An 11357-nucleotide genomic window follows, 5' to 3' on the forward strand; every position below is an offset into this window, starting at 1 on the left:
GAGAGTGAAAAACAGGGGGTGAGAAATAGGATGCCTAAAACTGAGGGAGAGTAACAGGGTGCCTGAAACAAAGGGTGAGAACTATGGGGTTAGAAACAGAGTACCGGAAACAAAGTGTGAGAAACGGAGGGCCAGTTACAGAGGGTGAGAAGAAGAACGTGAGAAAAAATTGGGAGATGGGGTTAGAAACAGAGTACCGGAAACAAAGTGTGAGAAACGGAGGGCCAGTTACAGAGGGTGAGAAGAAGAACGTGAGAAACAAATTGGGAGAAACAGAGGGTGAGAAACAGAGTGTCTGAAACTTAAGTTGAGAAACAAAGGGTGAGAAACAGTGGGTAAAAACAGAGTACCGGAAACAGAGGGTCAGTTACAAAGGGGAGAAACAGATTGCCTGAAACAAATGGTGAGAAACAGAAGGTTCAGAAACAGAGGTCAGTTACAGAGGGTGAGAAACAAAGTGTCTAAAACTGAGTGTGAGAAATAAAAGATGAGAAACAGAGCGTCTGGAACAGAGGGAGAGTAACAGAGTGCCTAAAACAGAGGGTGAGAGACAGAGGGTAAGAGTCGGAGTGCCTGAAACAGTGTGCCTGATTCAGGCGCCTGAAACAGTGGTGGAAACAGGGGGTGAGAAAAAGAGTGTGAGAATCAGATTGGGAGAAACAGGGGGTGAGAAACAGAGTGCCTGAACCAGAGGGTGAAAAACAGATGATGAGAAACAGAGGCTGTAAAACCAAAACTGAGGAACAGAGTGCCTGAAACAGAGGGTGAGAGACAGAGGATGAGATACAGAGGGTGAGAAGAGGAGGGTGAGAATCAGAATGCCGGAAACAGTGTGCCTGGAACAGAGGATGAAAAACAGAGTGTCTAAAACAGAGTGTGAGATATAGAGGTGAGGAACATGGGGTGAGAAGCAGAGTGCCTGAATCAGTGTACCGGAAACAGAAAGTGATAAAAGAGTGTGAGAAACAGATTGGGAGAAACAGAGGGTGAGATACAGGGGATGAGAAAAGGAACATGAGAAACAGAGGCTGAGAAACAGTGGGTGAGAAACAGATTGGGAGAAACAGGGTGAGAAACAGCAGATGAGAAACAGAGTGCCTAAAACCAAGGTTGAGAAGAGAGTGAGAAATAGAGTGCATGAAACAGAGGTTGAGAAACAGCAGATTTAAAACAGAGTACCTGAAACAGAGGGTGAGAAGCAGAGGGTAAAAGTCGGAGTGCTTGAATCAGAGTGCCTGAAACAGAGGGTGAGAAACAAAGTCCGAGAAATAGAGTTTGCGTAACAGAGGGTCGGAAACAGAGGTTGAGAAACAGAGTGCCTGAAACTGACAGGGAGAAACACAGGGTGAGATACAGGGGGTGTGAAGTGGAGTATGAGAATCAGAGTGCCTGAAATGGAGAATGAGAAACAGAGGGTGAGAAACTCAGTCTGTTTCTCACCCTCTGTTTCCCATCCTCTGTTTCTCATGCTGTTTTACAGGAGCTCTGCTTCTAACACTCTGTTTCTTGCCCTCTGTTTCTCACCCCATGTTTCTCCCCCTCAGTTTCAGGCAGTCTGTTTCTCACCCTGTTTTTCAGGCCCTCTGCTTCTCAGTCTCTGTTTCTCACCCTCTGTTTCAAGTGATCAATTTCTCACCCACTGTTTCTCACCCTCTGTTTCAAATGCTCTGCTTCTCATTCTGTTTCTCGCCCTCTGTTTCTCGACCACTCTTTCTCGCCCTCTCTTTCTCGCCCTCTCTTTCTCGCCCTCTCTTTCTCGCCCTCTCTTTCTCACTCCCTGGTTGTGGCACTCTGTTTCTCACCTTCTGTTTCCAGCACTCTGTTTCTCACTCCCTGAGTTTCTCCATCTCTATTTCAGACACTCTGTTTATCACCCTTTGTTTCTCAACCTCTGCTTCTCACCCACTCCCTGTATCTCACCCTGTGTTTCTCACCCTCTATTTCAGGCACTCTGTTTCTCACCCTCTGTCACCCTGTGTCTTATGATCATGCTGCACAACCATCTGATGAAGAAGCAGTGCTTCAATTGCTAGTGCCTCCAAATAAGCCTGTTGGACTATAACCTGGTGTTATGTGATTTTTAACTTTGTCCACCCCAGTCCAACACTGGTACCTCCAAATCATTACATTTGTAGAATACTTGAAACATAATGTGAAGAAGATAGTGTTAAACTTCAAAAGAATATAGATAGATAATAGAATGGATGGACAAGTGACAGATTAAATCAAATGCAGAAAAAATGTGTAACAGTTCAATTTGTAACAAGAAATCAAAATAAAGAGTACAATTCTAAAACATGCCGATGGGTCATGACATATGCACATAAAATCATTAGTGTTAGTAGAAGAGGTTGTGGGAACAATGAATAAAGTCAAGAATACCCTGAGCCTTATAAGTCGAGGCATGGAGTACAAAAAGAATGAAGTTATGAAAAACCTTTGTAAAGTACTAGTTTGGCCTCAAGTAGAGAATACTGGAAATATGTTGAAAATATTATGTCCAATTCTGGATGCCTCACTTTACAAAGGACATAAAGGCAATAGTAGGGTGCAAACAAGATTCATGAAAACATTTCAAGGCAATTCAGTGAAGTACGCTTGTTGGAACAGCTGGGACTGTTCTTTTTGAAGAAGAAAAGAATGAGAGATTTGGGGATTCAAGATCGTTAGGGGATTGGACTGAGTGGATAAAGAGAAAATGTTCCCATTGGTGGAAAGGTCGAGAACTAGAGGCTCAGATTTACGGCAACTGACAAAGAAGCAAATGATAAGAACACAAATTTCTTTCACCATTTGAATGGTTTGGATCTGGAACATAATGTCTGATATTGAAGTGGATGCAGATTTAATAATGATATTGAAAAGTGAAGTGGATTATTATCTGAAAATGAAATCAAACATGACACAAGGTTATTGGGGAAAATCAGTTGCTTTATTACATAATGGGGACCTAGCTCTAAATAGTCTGAAGTATGGATTCTTGAGTTTCTGTAAGAGTTCTTTATTACGTGATGCATTCTTCCAAAATCAGATGGTGTCTCTACTCCATGCCAGTTCACTCTCCCTAATTGTATGACGCTGACATCAATGTACCTTCTGCTTAGGTCACATTACCCTTTGATCACAAACTCTGGCATGACCAGAACTGAATCCCAAAGCATCGAAGATGATAGTAATCTTTAACCTAACCCCTTTTCTTATGTCCCACCTCCCTCTTATACTACAGTCTCTTCTGAATGTACAAGCTACAAGTGGTCAAAGCATTCATCTCTTGTCTTTCACAGTCAGATGAGTCAATCTTGGACAAACTGACTTATGTTAGTTACCACCCTCCTTCCCTTCCTCATCCTGCTCCTTCATTGCCTATCATATATCTGGTGGCAAGAACTGTGCTCACATAATGACAGGTGTGCAGGATATAGCTGACCATGATGAATCATGAAACTTGTTATGGTGAGTAATGTAGCACACTTGCAGAGCAATCCAGGCTGTGGAAGCATTAATCATCTCAATATTTTTCTAGATGGTATGTAATATGGCCTCATAGCACTTGTTATACGGATGCTTTATACAATGGATTGCACCCTGAAGTCATGAACACTGGGGTATCTGAGGACAGCCTTTAGTATCTAGTAACCACTGTTATGATCTCAATGGAGACCAGTAAGGTTCATTTTCAGACGTTTCATCACCATCCTAGCTAACATCTTCAGTGGGCCTCTGGAGGAAGCTCTGTCCGGAGACCCACTGAAGATGTAACCTAGTATGGTGATGAAATGTCTGAAAATGAACCTTTCAGCTCAACGAGCAAACCTACATCCGGAGACCAGTAACTTTTAAAACAAAATTTACACCTCCAGTTATTAACTGAAGAAAATATACCACAAGAGTTTCATGTTGCAAACAAAAAACTTCTACTATAGAAGAAATAAACCATATACTACTAACCTAAACTATATTTTGTAAATATTTACTCATTAAGCCCAGAAGTCTCAACAGATGATATTTATTTCCATCTCAGAGTTGCCCTATACTTTACAGAATATTGACGGTGCTTGAATTTCTCCTGAGACCAATAAGATATTGCCATAGCTCTCAGGAATTCACTCTGATGCTCCTCAGTGTTCTTGCTATTCTCTGAGACATGAGATTTCATGCGGTATTTCTACTAACAACTGGTTAGACCAACACTCCAACTCTCTTTAAGCATCCCACAATTGTGGACAACATGGTGGAAGGCTAGGTCTCATTACATTCTTTTTCAGAAACTCTAAAATGGAAAAACATTTTGATCTCTGTTGGTCCCTCATTACTGGTCTGCAGCTTCTAACAAGTTTTCTCTTTCCTTTTCAAAATCACTCCTAGTCTCCAAACAACTGCTGGCAGTTTTCTCTTTTCGACTGTTTTAAGCTGTTTCAGGTTCAAATGTAAACCACCTGTTTCCTCCCATGGTTAACACAGTTAACCCTAAAATAAATGATTTCTTCACAGAAGCAAGTAATTCCTGGTGGGTCCAGATATAGATTTCAACTAATTAACTTTAAAACATCCCTTCAAAATAACCCATCCCTTACACAAATAACTTAAACCCCTTATTAATGTAGACGTGTTGTCTCCACCAAGAAACTCAGAAAGGGGTCATCCATTGTCTACGTTCTTTCCTCCTCCAAATTGAATTATTAAATAGTCTCAGGGCACTCTATAATGATTACTCGGTTACTGATGCCATCTTTACAAGGATGGGCAACTTCATCAAGTTTAACATTGATATGGCCTTCCAAGTGCAGAGAATAATAGGTTTAGATGCCACCCACAGATTACCCCAATTGTAGGGCATTATCAATTGTATTCATGTACTCATTAGGACAGCCTCTGCTAGACCTGAGAGTATTGTAAACAGGAAGGCATACTCAATATCTAGTTTGTATGTGACAACTAAAAAAAATCTTTGGTATATATGCACCTTCTCCTGGCAGATACTGTAACTCTTTGGTGCTGCACCTTTCACTGCTGTTCTATCCAAACAGCAGTGGATAGAACTGGGCACTGGGGTCTGGGCAATAGACTCACCCTCTGAGAAGATGGCTTCTCACACCACTACAAATGTCTCAAATGGAGCTTTCACTGCATTACATTGAGAACTAGAAGCATGTACCTCTTTACATGCACAAGACATGTACTTTTACTAACTGGACTGCTCTGATGGAACAATACAATACTCACCATGCTGCATGACCCATATAGTAGGTGAGGTGCTACTAAATATAGTACAGTATATGAGTAATGATGCTTGGAGATGATGATGCAACTCTGACATCAGCAGAGCAGAACAGTGAGAAACATGTGACCAATACTCAAAAGAGAACAGAAGAAAACATTGAACTAGAAAGCTGTATTTTTATAATGAATATCATAGTGTAAATAAAGAATTTGCAGAATTATTGAGAGTTTACAAAATTATTCCTTAGGACAAGCTAAGGGTGCAGGGAACTGAGAGCAGTAGCAGTTTAGCCAAACAGTGCAGCATCTTAAGAGTACAATTCAGACACACAATGCACAAGAGAACACGAAATGTATAGAATCCATGAATAATCAATCAAGCAGGCTTCAGTCTATGGCAGAAGAACAATCCATAGATGTAGCTGCAGCAGTATAAGGCAAAGTTCTCTCAATGCGGACCTCATATCACCTGATAATGAAAAAGAGCATGACAAGGGAAATGAAGGACCAGGGGTCTCAGAGGGGCAGCGTTCAGCTTTGCAGGCTGGATAAAAAGAGACATTGGGTGGCCAATACAAGGATTGATACAAACTATTAGCCCCTCACGTCTGTCCCAACATTCAGTACAATCATGAATTACTGTATATGATTGTGGCCTCAATTCTACGTTCCCATCGAACCTGATAATCCTTGTTAGCTCAGAGCAGGCTGCCCTCAGGGCACTATCAGAGTGAAGGATTTACTGTTTTGGCATAGCTTTGGCTGAGGGACCTGATGAATGAATAACAGAACATATACTGGAAATGCACTAAACTTGAGCTTGTTTCATTAGGAAGACAACCATGCATTTAATTATCATAATCTTTTGGTCACAGGCAGATGGACTACTGGCTGCCGTTTCACTGACTCCAGTGAGAACTTGATGATACTTGTGTACAATACAACCATCATTTGAGGTAGAGAGAAGAACAAGCGAATCCTTGCAAAATAAAAGTAACTTTATTTCCATCATTATTAAAACGATGTACATTCGACGACACACCTCTTATGACCTAGTTAGGGCTGTGCATGGTACAATGTAATAAACATTTTGGCATGCTTCCATCGTGCTCCCTTGTTCCTTAACAAAAACAGAAATTTGTGGTGAAACTTAGCAGGTTTGTCAGTATCTATGGGGAGAACCCAGAGCCAATGTTTCAAGTCCAGTGACACTTTTCGAACAACAGTGGAATTCTATGCAGTGTTCTGTCCAAAATTTTCCCTCAGTCAGCATTACTAAACATCAAGCAGATTATCTGGTCATATCACATTATTGTGTTTTGGAACTAACTACATGGAAATTGACTGACATTTTGTCTATATTATAACAATGTATATTCTTCAAAAAACATAATTGACTAAAAAGTGTTTTGGACATGCAAAGCATTACATATATGCAAGATGACATCTTCAGTGGTATCCTCATCATGGAGAAGCCTATGATGTGGTGAAGCTGCAAGTTCTCACTGCCTGATTCCCTTTCGAGACAATATAATGCATTCCTCTCTCTTTACACACAAAGCATCTGTGACATCCCTTAAAAAACATTGGAGCTGTGAGGTGTTGGATATGTTGCCTGCTCAAGCCTGGAAACAGCTGGATGTGAAAGCATTCAAGGCTGAAGTTACTTTTACAGCCAATCGAAATGCCATTTTTGTCTTGCAGTGGTGCTGATACGCAGATTTCAAAGAACAACTCCTTAAAGATATGTCACACACACTTGTTCTTCGCTAAGGTTAAAGTATGAAAATTACTCCTTTGCCTTGTCTCTTCTCCTTGTTAGACTGCAGGCAACTTCAGCAACCATAACTTGGAGCAAGTGGTTTGAGCAGAATTATTGAACTGAGAATCAAGGCCTCCACTGCATGCCACATCACTCACTGACAACTTCATCAATTTTACACATCTGAACAAAAAACACACAACAATTGAGCAGTAGCCAGCCAGGAACCAATCAGCGATGAATATAAACGTGATGGATTTATCAATTAAATAGTCCTGATTGTCTTTCTGCTGCTGAGCCCATGATAAGCTTGAGAGAACTTTAGCTATTGGATTGAAGTTAAGAATGGATTGATGCAGTCAAATGGTTTTGCTGAATTATGTCCCTGCTTACTTCTGGCTAACGGTCCTAATTTCCAGGCTAACCATAGGCCATAACTTCATAAATATGAGAGCAGATTGAGGCCATTGACCCCTTGCGCCTGCTCCACCATTCAATCAACCTCATTCTCCTGCCTTCTCCCCTTATCCCCTTACTAACAATCTGCTTAAAATAGTGTAAGACACATACTACACTGGAAGTGTATATATTTTGGACCCAAAATGGCATGTCTAGAACTGAAAATGCAAGTGCTTTGGAGGCTTAAATTTCTGATAATAGAAACTGGCATTTCCATTGTGCCTGACATGACCTCGAGGTTTTCCAAAGCACTTTACAACCTACTAAATACATTTGAAATGTACACAATGTTATATTGGAAACATAGCAGGCAATTTTTACAGAGCAAGATCTCACAAACAGCAATGGGATAATCAAATAATCTGCCTGGTGATGTCGGGTAAGAGGTAAGTATTGACAAGAACACTTGTGAAATAATGCCAAGAGATCTTTTACATCTACTTGAGAAGGTAGATATAAACTCAGTTTAATGTCTTATTTTGATAGAGACAGCCTCCAGCCAATGTGCTGTCTAATTTAGGTGACTGAACAACCACCTCAAAGTTCCCACAGGCAGTGCAGAAGTTAGATTCTTTAAGTTATTTTGCATGCATGATTAAGTATAACCAAGTCCAGTGCATTTAGCTGAATTGGCTCAGTACAACAAAAAAAAGCTAGATTGCCTCCAACAGCATAGCATTCCCTCAGTACTGCACTGGAGTGGGAACTTGTATTATGTGCTCAATCTGTAGTTTTGAATTCAGAACATTCTGCCTCAGAGAGCCACAGCTGTGCATGCTAGAAAGCGACCTTATTGTCTCTTAAATATGTTTGTACAGCCAACTATACTCTGGTGTTTTCTGGTAATTTATTTAACTAGTTTACTAAACTGCAGCTCTCACCATGGCTCAGTGAATTTGTTTAATGAGATGCTGAACTTTACGACCCAAGAATGTCCTACTAAGTTACTGATCTGGGGTGGGAGTGGGGTGCTATAACAGATCTCGTTGCATATAAATGCATTACGGGCCCTGCTCTTGTTGGTTATCCAATGATCCTGAACTGAAAATGCACATGTTTAATATCATGCAAAGACAGAACCAGGAAATTCTGTGATATATGTCACGTAAAATAGCCCAGTGACACAGTTGACCCTGACACACTGACCCTGTAAACATTGTGCTGACATAATAAGAGATTAGCTTTATTTCACTTGCAAATTTCAGGTTATAATGGTAAAACAATATACCTTTAATTTAAGAAAGAAGTGATTTTTTTTAAAAATCAGAATTATTCATTTTACAAATTTGAACATGATTACTAAAGATCTGCTCTCTCTTCTAAAAAAAACACAGCAGAAAATCACTAAATTATGAAATCAACAATTTATTTTCTTTGGGCAAATAAGTTAGTTTTAAAGAATAAAGCTTAGTTTAGCATAGCGTATTTTTTTGTAAATCCATGCAGATTAAATAATTTATATCAACAAGCAGTTCCCATCGAGTTCTTCCATTAACAATTATTGTGTCCACATTTTGATGTCAACTATCTACATAACCTTGTCATACTGAAATTATACTCTCTAGTCGCTGAGAGGTTTAAACAAACACCAATGGTCACTATACAGTCTCATTGCAGCTAAACATAGGCAGAATTTTCCTCACAGGAGAAAAGTCAAGGAGGTAAATGAGTCCAACATGAGTCAGGAGTCCAACATGATTCTGCTGTTCTATAGTATTCCCCGTGGTGGCATTGAAGCTGAATGAGAACTTCCTTGGATCTATTAGTTAAGCAATTAAGTAAGTTAAGTTGTTGGGAAGCTAATTAAGAGGGGCTTTAATCTCCTGGATTTCCTAACCAGGGAACATGGTTCCCAACCAGGCAGAAAGTTGATGGGGTCACAAGGCAAATGCACAGAGGGAAGAAGTTCCCCAGTGAAGCCAACAATCTGGAAAGTTTGTGATCATTTACACTGAAGAGTTCCAGCTACAGTCATTGAGAAACTGCAGCTTTTCTCTCAGAGGGTGCTTTCACTGTTTTCTTTATTATCAAACTGCTTGGAAGGCACTTCCATTGTCTAGAACTTCATTCACCTTCAGCTACACTGTCCTGCTGTGAGTCTTCATCACGGTTTGGGAGCAGTTTACAGACTTCCATTTTTCACTTCTGAGCAGAGATTACATCACCAGCAACAGTTCCACTTCAAGGATTATGCACAGTCAGAATTGCTTGTGTGGTGAGGAGAGAAGGAGCGAGGGTGACAGAGGCATGGATGAGGGAGAGCTGCCAACCAACCAGAGCTGGCAATGCCACTAGGAAGGTGTACCTGATTTCTACTATCATAACTGGAACCCAGGCAACAGGTACGAGATCACAAGAGAGTCTTCAGGGGATTGGGGTTCAAAAGGGAGGGGAGTCAACAGCAAAATTAGGGCCTGCATTTCAGTAAACTCTCCCCTCCCCAATCCCGATTTAATGATGCTGGGTCCTTCAATTGGGCACTGAGTGTCGATCATCTCCCAACCCCGCTAATCTCCAAAACCTAGGAGCTTACAAGCAACAGATTTGCTTCTCATGCTCCCGAATGATGACCCTCTGTTAATATGACTGGCTGTGGGTTAAGGCCTTTGGTTGGCATTAATTACCCACTCAAAGACCTCAATTGACAGCAAGGTGGGAAGAGTTGAAAAGTGTGGCACTGGAAAAGCACAGTAGATCAGACAGTATCCGAGCAGCAGGAGAGTTGACGTTTCGGGCATAAGCTCTTCTTCAGTTATGTGGAGGGGGAAGGGGCTGAGAGATAAATAGGAGGATGGGAGTGGGGCTGTGGGGAAGGTAGCTGGGAAAGGAATAGGTGGATGCAGGTGGGGCTAACTGTGATAGGTCAGTGGGGAGGGGGAAACAGATAGGAATGAAGGATAAGTAGGACAAGTCAAGAGGGGAATGCCAAGTTGAAGGGTTGGATCTGGGTTGGAGTGGGGGGAGGGGAGATTTGGAAACTAGTGAAGTCGATGTTGATGCCATGTGGTTGTAGGGCCCCAAGGCGGAAGATAAAGCATCTTCCTCCAGTTGTCAGGTGGCTTGGATTTAGCGGTGGAGGAGGCCCAGGTCTTGCATATCCTTGGACGAGTAGGAGGGGAAGTTGAAGTAGTTGGCCACAGGGTGATGGGGTTGTTTGGTGCATGTGTCCCAGAGATGTTCCCTGCAACATTCCGCGAATTATAGAAGAGACCACATCGAGAGCAGTGGCCTCAGTAGATGAGGCAGGTAGGTGGATATGCAGGAAGGTGGGGAGACCATCTATGGGCCTTCCTGCTACAGATTTAATTGGATGGTGCCAGGAAAACCACACAGTTCGCACCCACCTCCCTCTTGCCTGATTAAATAATCCACCCATTTCCAAACTCGCCATGGCAGAGGGCATTAAATTCTGCTAGTCTAAAATGACATTTCCAGAACTCTGTTTCACTGGCCTTGAGAACAACACCTATTTATCTGTGTATTTTCATTATATCAGAAGAGGATAAAAACCTGTAGTGGAGTAGAGGCAATTTAATGTGTTCAAAGTTTGCAAAATAGTAAAGGGAAACAGATGCACTGGAGTGAAATCAGATTATTAACTCACAAGTGTCACTTCTGCAATGGTTCCAATGGGTGCTAGTTTGAATGTGTCTATTTATAGTTCTGAGAGGAAGTACATAGCCTGTTTGCTTTTCATGCTCCCTGCAACATTTCAATTGCTTTAATTTGCTAATGGGATTCCAGGGTGCAATTCCTCATTTACCTCACACATTTCCTGAACCATAATATATGTGAGCGAATCAAGTAAAGTGAAGTGAAAAAGTAAGCCAAAGGAATGGGAGGAATTGTTTCAGCAGCAATTATGCTTTTTTTGTTTCACCTGACATTCTTTCCTCTGTGCAGACTAATCTCTTAT

This window comes from Chiloscyllium plagiosum, chromosome 11, assembly GCF_004010195.1.
Source record: "Chiloscyllium plagiosum isolate BGI_BamShark_2017 chromosome 11, ASM401019v2, whole genome shotgun sequence".
NCBI lineage: Eukaryota > Metazoa > Chordata > Chondrichthyes > Orectolobiformes > Hemiscylliidae > Chiloscyllium > Chiloscyllium plagiosum.